The sequence below is a fragment of the Heterocephalus glaber genome, unplaced genomic scaffold (genome assembly GCF_053883595.1).
Source record: "Heterocephalus glaber isolate CG9 unplaced genomic scaffold, H.glaber_assembly_v1.0 deba00001444, whole genome shotgun sequence".
In the NCBI taxonomy this organism is placed as follows: domain Eukaryota; kingdom Metazoa; phylum Chordata; class Mammalia; order Rodentia; family Bathyergidae; genus Heterocephalus; species Heterocephalus glaber.
The window spans coordinates 13,213,701-13,221,580 of NW_028258297.1; positions in this window are offsets into that span (position 1 = coordinate 13,213,701).

The window sequence follows — 7,880 nt, forward strand, 5'->3', positions numbered from 1 at the left end:
AACATTTCATTTAGATGCTTTCATTGTGAATTTTGTTTTGTTATATTATGCATTGTTCTTTCAGACAAAGCCAAGTTAACAGTGGGAAGAAAATAACAACTGCCATTGATTGAATGCTTAGCTAGGGGTAGGCACTCAGTTAAGTCCTTTTCACATGTTATCTAGAAAAACCCCTCAAATCTGAGTAGGTGAATACTATTATGATGCCTGCTTTTTCTTAGGAAAAAATTGAGCAAGTTCAAAATCACCAACTGGTCATGGTCAGAGGAATGACTAGATTCATGCTTCAGTTTATATACCGGTTACTTTTTTGAGAGAGAAAAGAGACCACTCTCTGTTGCTGGGTGAATGTAGAAGGGAATTCTTTATTCTATTGATAACTAGAGGATTGCTTCTTGGGCTAGATTCTGTTATACATCCACTCCTTTGTACGTTCTACTTTCTTTCCTGGAACTATCTCCTCAGACACCAAAGACTGACCTTACAGCAGTGAAATGAGCCATCTGTCAGTGAGTATCTTGGCTACAAAGCTTAATTTTGAATCCAGAAGGAGAGAAAAAGACCTGAAAGGCAGTTTGCAGGGTGAAGTCCAGGGCAGAGTTCTTAATGGGGCATCACGGGTGAACGAAAACCTCTTGTCCCTACTTGTGAGGGCTTCTACTTGCCTGTTCCCCCAGGTGGTTGTGATTATCCTGGAAATATTATCAGGAAATGACTCCTTCACTGTATATTGCTTCATTTTTGTTATCTAGAATCAAAAATAACTTACCAATGACTTAGAAGACAAAGAAACAGAACATTTAAATGACATGACAACTTTCAGTCTTTGGCAAAGACTACTTAGAAATGCTCTTTATTTTGAAAAAGTAATAAAATTACTTTGATGTTTATATTCCCCCAAATTCTTTTTTTGGAGCAGTTTCCTGCTTTGATTAAAGTTCCTAATCTAAAAAAAGTATAAAACTCTCAAAGCTTGCTTTTTAAGTTGAATATAATGAGTAGGGAAGGAGACTTTATTTGATTTGCATGAAAAATTAATAAAAATAAAAATACATATTCAATAACCAGACAAAATAACTTCCTGAAACTATTCTCTGAGATGGGATTGGGTCTGCAGAACACAGGGGTTCTATTTACTAGAAACTAGCTGGGAATGGCTTTTGTTCAAGTCATGCAGGAAAAGAAATATCTAAATTTTATTTCCATCTTCTTAACTTTTAACACTATGACTAATATTTTATCATATATAGACCTTGGTTTAAGTTAACTTCGTAGGTTTTGGCATTGGGTGATTTTATAGACATTAAACTGTGACTGTTTACCCAGAACATCTCAAAGCCATGATCTTCATTCCTGGGCAAATACTTCACAAAGCATTTCAACATTTGTGTATACCTTTGTACCCATCCATGAAAGTACATAATCTAAGAGAGATAGTATTAACCCAACAATACACAAGTGATTTAAAAAAGCCATTGAGCAAAATAAATAACAAGTGATATGGTTTTATCGTGTATAAATGGAAGAACAAAATGTACAAAAAGTGGAAAGGCAAACAGGAAATCCTAAGAGAGACATGTTTAGGCGTTGGTGCAAGATGGTGGCTAAATCAGATCCTCTGATGGTCTCTCCTCACAGACGCATCAAGTTGACCCCCAAACAACCTTTGCAAGAACTAAGGAAGAGAGGTGAGAAACCATAGTGCCAGCTTTTAATATGAACAAAAGGAAAAGATGTACTGAACAGAGTTGCCAGTGTCACTCCTCTCCCAACTCCAAGCAGCCCAGGGAGTAGATGCCTCCTGGTTAGGGGAGAAAGAATCAAGTCCACACTTTAAACTTGAAAACCAGTACCAGGCTGGTCACGGTGAATCCGACTGCTGGGCCAAGCTGCTGGAATTGCTGCTGGGCAGTCTATCACCCCTTCTCCAGCCTCAGGTGGCAGGATAGGAGCAGGATGTCACCTGCAGAGGGGCAGGGCAGAAAAGGAAGCCCAAAGCTTTGTCTCAGAGCCCAGTGCTAGGTCTGCTAAGGTGAGACTCAGCACTAGGTAGAACCTGAAAGCTATATATGAAGGCGAGAGCTCAGGGATAAATCCTCTAGACTGGCTCAGACATCAGGTGGACCCCTGTGTGCTGGTGGGACAGACATGAGTTTTGCCCATATGAACTCCAGCCTTGGAGTAGATCTGGGGCACATCTGCCCTCTTCTTAAGTCTGTGCCCTGTATTTGTGAGACTTAGTTTAGCATCAGACAAGGGAGCTAAGGCACTTTCTCCACTACCTGTCTCTTAACTTTAGGCAGCATAGTTCTCACAAGGCCATTGCTTGGAGATGAGGCTATAGAACCACTCTGACACCAGGCAGAGTTCTGTACCCCAAAGTGACTGACTTTTGTTTCAGCCTGCATCACTCTCAGCCCCAACATGGACCTCAGTACATCCCTGAGACTGTGTAGGTTCTTGCTACTGTAAGACTCAGACATGTCCCTTCTTAACTGCAGCTTAAGTGGCCAAGGCACTGCATTCACCAGCATTACCCCAAGCACTAGTGCATGGAAGACCCTAGTCACTGTGGGTAGCAGAGGGTAGTAAGCACAAAATTTTTCCCTAGAAGTAAGTACTGCCTTAGTGAAACCTAACATTGGAGACATCCTAAAAGCTCCTATTTACATGCCTTCCTATAGACAGAAACTTTAGAACAGAAGCAGCGCCAAGGGAAGACATGTGGCCCCAATATATTGGGCTTTTATTTCAGCTAGCATCACCTGTGGCTCATTGCAGCAGTCTTGGACCATAAGTCCACCTTGGCAATAGGCAGCTCACAGCAGTCTGAGCCTTTGTTCTACCTCAGGGATATGCTGGTGTTAGCAAGCCGTGGTCTTAGGGTGTGACACAGTCTGGTGATGTTGGTAGCCACACATCTGACAAGGGCTGGGAGCTTGTCCTTTCTCTATGATTCTGCCTAGAGCCAGGCAGAATCCTACAGTGCCTGACCATGGGCCAGTAACAGATAAGGCATCTGGGCCTATCTCAGCCCCAGTGAGAGGCTTTTGGGGACAGAATACTCTTTCCAGGTGCTTTCCAGGTTCTTTTTCTAACACCATACCATCAGTGTATTTGGAACAAACCTGGGTTTGTTTTTTTGTTTTGTTTTGTTTTTGTTTTTGGTACCGTACTAGGGATCGAACTCGGGTCCTCGTGCTTGCAAGGCAGGCGGCGAAACCACTAAGCTAAATCCCCGGCCCAACCTGGGTTTGAATTTCCCTCTAGTACTGCAACAGTGACAATATACCCACAGCAGACTCTCGACAAACCTGGACCTGGATGCCAGTAGTAGAAGTGACTATAGGCTCAGAGAAAATAAGTAGCTTGCTTAATTTCTGAAAGGACAGGCACAAAGTCAGATTAGGATGACTCAGATGCTTTAGTGCTCATGTAATACGGCATACCAACAAGCACCAAGAGCTTTTAGGAAACTGTGACATCACTTAGTACTCAAAATAAGGTTCCAGAAACTGAACAGGCAGTAATCAGTATGAGAGAATGTCTTAGTTACTTTCAGTTACTTTCTTGTCACTGAATACCCAACGTCCACAATTTAAAAGTAGAAAAGCTTTATTTTGCTTCACAGTCTGTAGAGGTCTCAGTCAAGTCAGCTGGCTCCAAGGCAGGACGGCGTGGCAGAGGGGTTTGGCAGGGGAGAAACAGCTCATGGCTTGGCAGCAGGAAGCAGAGAGCAATCAAAGAGGAGGGAGGGAGATAGACCCTGCCAGGCAACACCCCAGTGATCCACCTCCTCCCACCAGGCTTTACCTCCTAACATCACATTTTGCTATAAACTCATCAGTTGACTAATCCATTGATGAGTATCATGCCCCATGAGTCAGTAACTTTCCCAAATCCCTACCTATGAACACATGAGGCTTTGGGGGCATCTAGTTATAAACCATAACAGAGAACTCAAAGATGAGAATTTAAAACAACTATTTTAAGGAAACTCAATAATTTTGAAGAAAACATAGAGAAATATTTCAATACTTTAATACTGTAACATTTCAATACTCTTAACAGAAAAACAAGAGACAGAAGCCATTAGAAAGATTAAACAGAAGTTCTTGAGCTACAAAACATACTCAATAAAATTAAAAATGTGATAGAAGGTATCAATAGCAGAATCAAACAAAACTAAATCAAACAGAAGTAAGAAGTAATGAGGTTAAGAAAAAAAAGAAGTAATGAGGTCAAAGATAGGCTTTTTCAAATCTCAAAGTTGGAAGAGGAAAAAGTGAAAGTGAATTAAAAAAGAGATAGAAAAAAGAAAGCTTATGGGAGCTATAGGACAATATTATAAGAGGAAATATTTGGGTTTTGGGGGTTTAAGAGAACTTGAAAAGTCCAAAAGGACTGAAAGCTTATCCAAAGAAATAATAACAAAATACTCCCCAAACCTAGAGAACTATACAAATATCCAGGTACAGGAAGGTCAAAGGTCACCAGTCAGATTTTTTTTTTTTTAACTTAACCAAATCTACCCTAAAACATCTTACAATCAAACTCTCAAACATGAAAGATAAGGAGATTTGTAAGGTTGTTAAAAAAAAAAGGAAACAAGTGACATATAGTTGTGTCCTGATTTGCCTGACAGCCTACTTCTTTGTAGAAACCTTACAGGCCAGGAGAGAGGAGCATGAAATTTTCATAGTACTAAAGGAAAAAGAAAAAACAGTTGTCAGTTGAGAATACTGTACCTAGTGAAGCTATTCTTTAGAAATGGAGAGATAAAAAGATTCCCAGTCAAACAAAAGCTGAGAAAATATATCTCCACCAGATCTCTCTTACAACAAATGCTAAATAGAGTCCTCCAAACTGAAGGAAAAAGGTATCAATGAGAAACAACAACAACAAAAAGCATAGGAAAGTATAAAAACACTAGAAAGAATAATTATATATAAACAAATTCAGAATGTTTTTATGCTATAGACATAGTGTGCAAACAATTTACATTTTTAATATGAAGACTAAAAACCAAAACAATTAAAAATAATGATATTATTATATATTATATTAACAATATTATATTAATTATATTATTTATTATTATGTTAAGAGATAGACAATATAGAAAGAAAATAGTCTATGAAAATTGGAATTATAGGGAAGAAACAGAGTAAAATTTTAGAGTTTTATTGGTATATTTTTTCTTCTTTTGTTTTTCTTATGTTTATGGTGATGTTAAGTTCCTTTCATCACAACTAGTTTGTTATATTAAAAGATATTTTAGGGCCGGGGATTTAGCTCAGCGGTTCTGTCGCCTGCCTCGCAAGTGCAAGGTCCAGAGTTTGATCCCCATACCAAAAAAAAAGATGTTTTCATTAAGCCTCATAGTAACCACAAACCAAAAACTTATAATACACAAACCCCCCAAAATAAGCAAGAAATTAAAACACACTACTGGAGTAAGACTTTTATTACAAAGGAAGCCTGTAAGAGAGGGAAAAGGAAAGAAAGGAAGAAAGAAAGAAAGGAGGAAAGGAAGAAAGAAAGAAAGAAAGAAAGAAAGAAAGAAAGAAAGAAAGAAAGAAAGAGAAAGAAAGAAAGAAGAAAGAAAAAGACAAAATTAGAAAACAAGTTATACAATGATTGTAGTAAGACTTTACCTATCAATGACTACCTTGGATATAAATATATTCTCCAATTAAAAGACATAGAGTGAGGGGCTGGGGATGTAGCTCAGTGGCTCCATGCCTTCCAGACAAGCACAAGGTCCTGAATTCCATTTCTGGGGTGCTCCCCGCAAAAAAAGACATGGAGTGACTAAATAGACAAGGTAAGATCCAACTTTATGTTGCTTACAAGAAACTGACTTCACTTCAAAAGGCACTTATAGACTGAAAGTGAAAGGATGTGATAAGCTATTCCATGCAAATAAAATCCAAAAGAAGCAAGATAGCCATACTGTTATCAGATAAAATAATAAATCAAAAGCAGTAAAAAGAGACAAAAGAGGTCTTTATATAATGATAAGAAGGCCAGTTCATCAAAAGGACATAATAATACTAAATAGATGTGCACCCAATATTGGTGGACTAGTATATATAAAGCAAGTGTTAATAGGCCTAAGCGGAGATAGACTATCGTAAACAATAGAGTGAAGATAGGGCCTATAGAATGGGAAAAATTATTTATAAACAATACATCTGACAAGGGATTGATATCCAGAATATTTAAGGAACCAAAACTCAATTACAAAAGGTCACTTTTAAATTTTTTTTTTTTTTTTTTTGGTACCGGGATCAAACTAGGGTCCTTATGCTTGCGAGGCAGGCGGAAGAACCACTGAGCTAAATCCCCGGCCCTTAAATTGTTTTTTTAAAAAAGAAAAAAGTTGTATTTTGTACATGTACCTACTCCTCAAGATGATTATAAACTGCATTTACTGCTAACATGTACTAAGAAATGATTTTTAAATGGGCAATAGATCTAAATAGAAATTTTGCAAAAGACATACAAATGCCCAACAGCTACATGAAAAAAATGCTTAACATCAGTAATCATCAGAGAAATGCAAATCAAAACCACAATGAGATATCATTTCACCCCCATAAGAATGGCTATTATAAAAAAATTTAAGATAAATTCAGGTAAAGATATGGAAAGAAAGATGTTCACACTCTTTTGGGGAATGTAAATTACTACAGCCATTAAGGAGAAATGCTTCTTCAAAAAAGGAAAATAGAACCACCATATGATCCAGTAATCCTACTACTGAGTATATATTAAAAAGTCATTAAATCAGTATGTTAAAGAAAGTTCTACCCTCCCATGTTCATTGCAGCACTATTCACAATAGTGAATGGCCAAAATCAGTGTCCATCAGATGATGAATAGGTAAAGAAAATGTAGATAAATACACAATGGAATATTATTTTTCCATAAAATGAATGATATCCTATTATTTGTGGCAACATGGATGGAACTGGATAGCATTACATTAAGTGACATAAGCCAAGCACAGAAAGACAAGTACTGTGTGATCTCACTCATATAGTACTGTATGTGGAATCCTAAAAAGTGGATCTCATAGAAGTTGAGAGGAGAATGGTGGTTTCCAGAGGCTAGGGGAGAGTAGGAGAGGTGACAGAGGTGTAAAAAAAATGCTGATCAGTAGGTACTAAGTTACAGTTAGATAGGAGCAAGATATTTTGGTATTCTATCCCACAGTAGGGTGGCTATAGAGAACAGTAATGTACTGTACATTTCAAAAGGCAGGAAGAAAGGATGTTGAAGGTTTTCACCATAAAGAAATGATAAGTAAAAAGAATTGAGATGTGTTACATATATGTACCAACTCCCCATGATGAATGTAATCATTATGTAATAAAAATGTACTAATGAAAATAAAAATTTAAAATAGAAATGATAAATGAGGAGACACATATGTTTAACCTAACTTAAACATTATGCAGTACATATGTATGCATTGATACATGTATCAGAGCATTAACATGATAACCCATGAGTGTATAATTTTGTTTTTATGTATCCATTAAAAATAAAGTAATGAATAAAAATCCCAACATAAAAAGATAATATATAGGCTTAAAGTATAGCTGTCCCCTGAGAATTCATAAGACCTTTTATTCCTTCAATTAAAAAAAATAAAGCTTGTAAACAGGACAACATGTAAGTGTTGAAGGCACAAAACAATCCCTTATAGTCAAGTATTTTTTAAAGTATGTCTGTTAGGCTTCCTGAAATGAATATGTCTGTTTTTTACAGCATTGTAAATTTACTTACTCATATTATTTTCAAGTCATGAAATTTCCAAAAGAATATAATTACTAATTATAATATATAATATATAATTAATATAATTAATT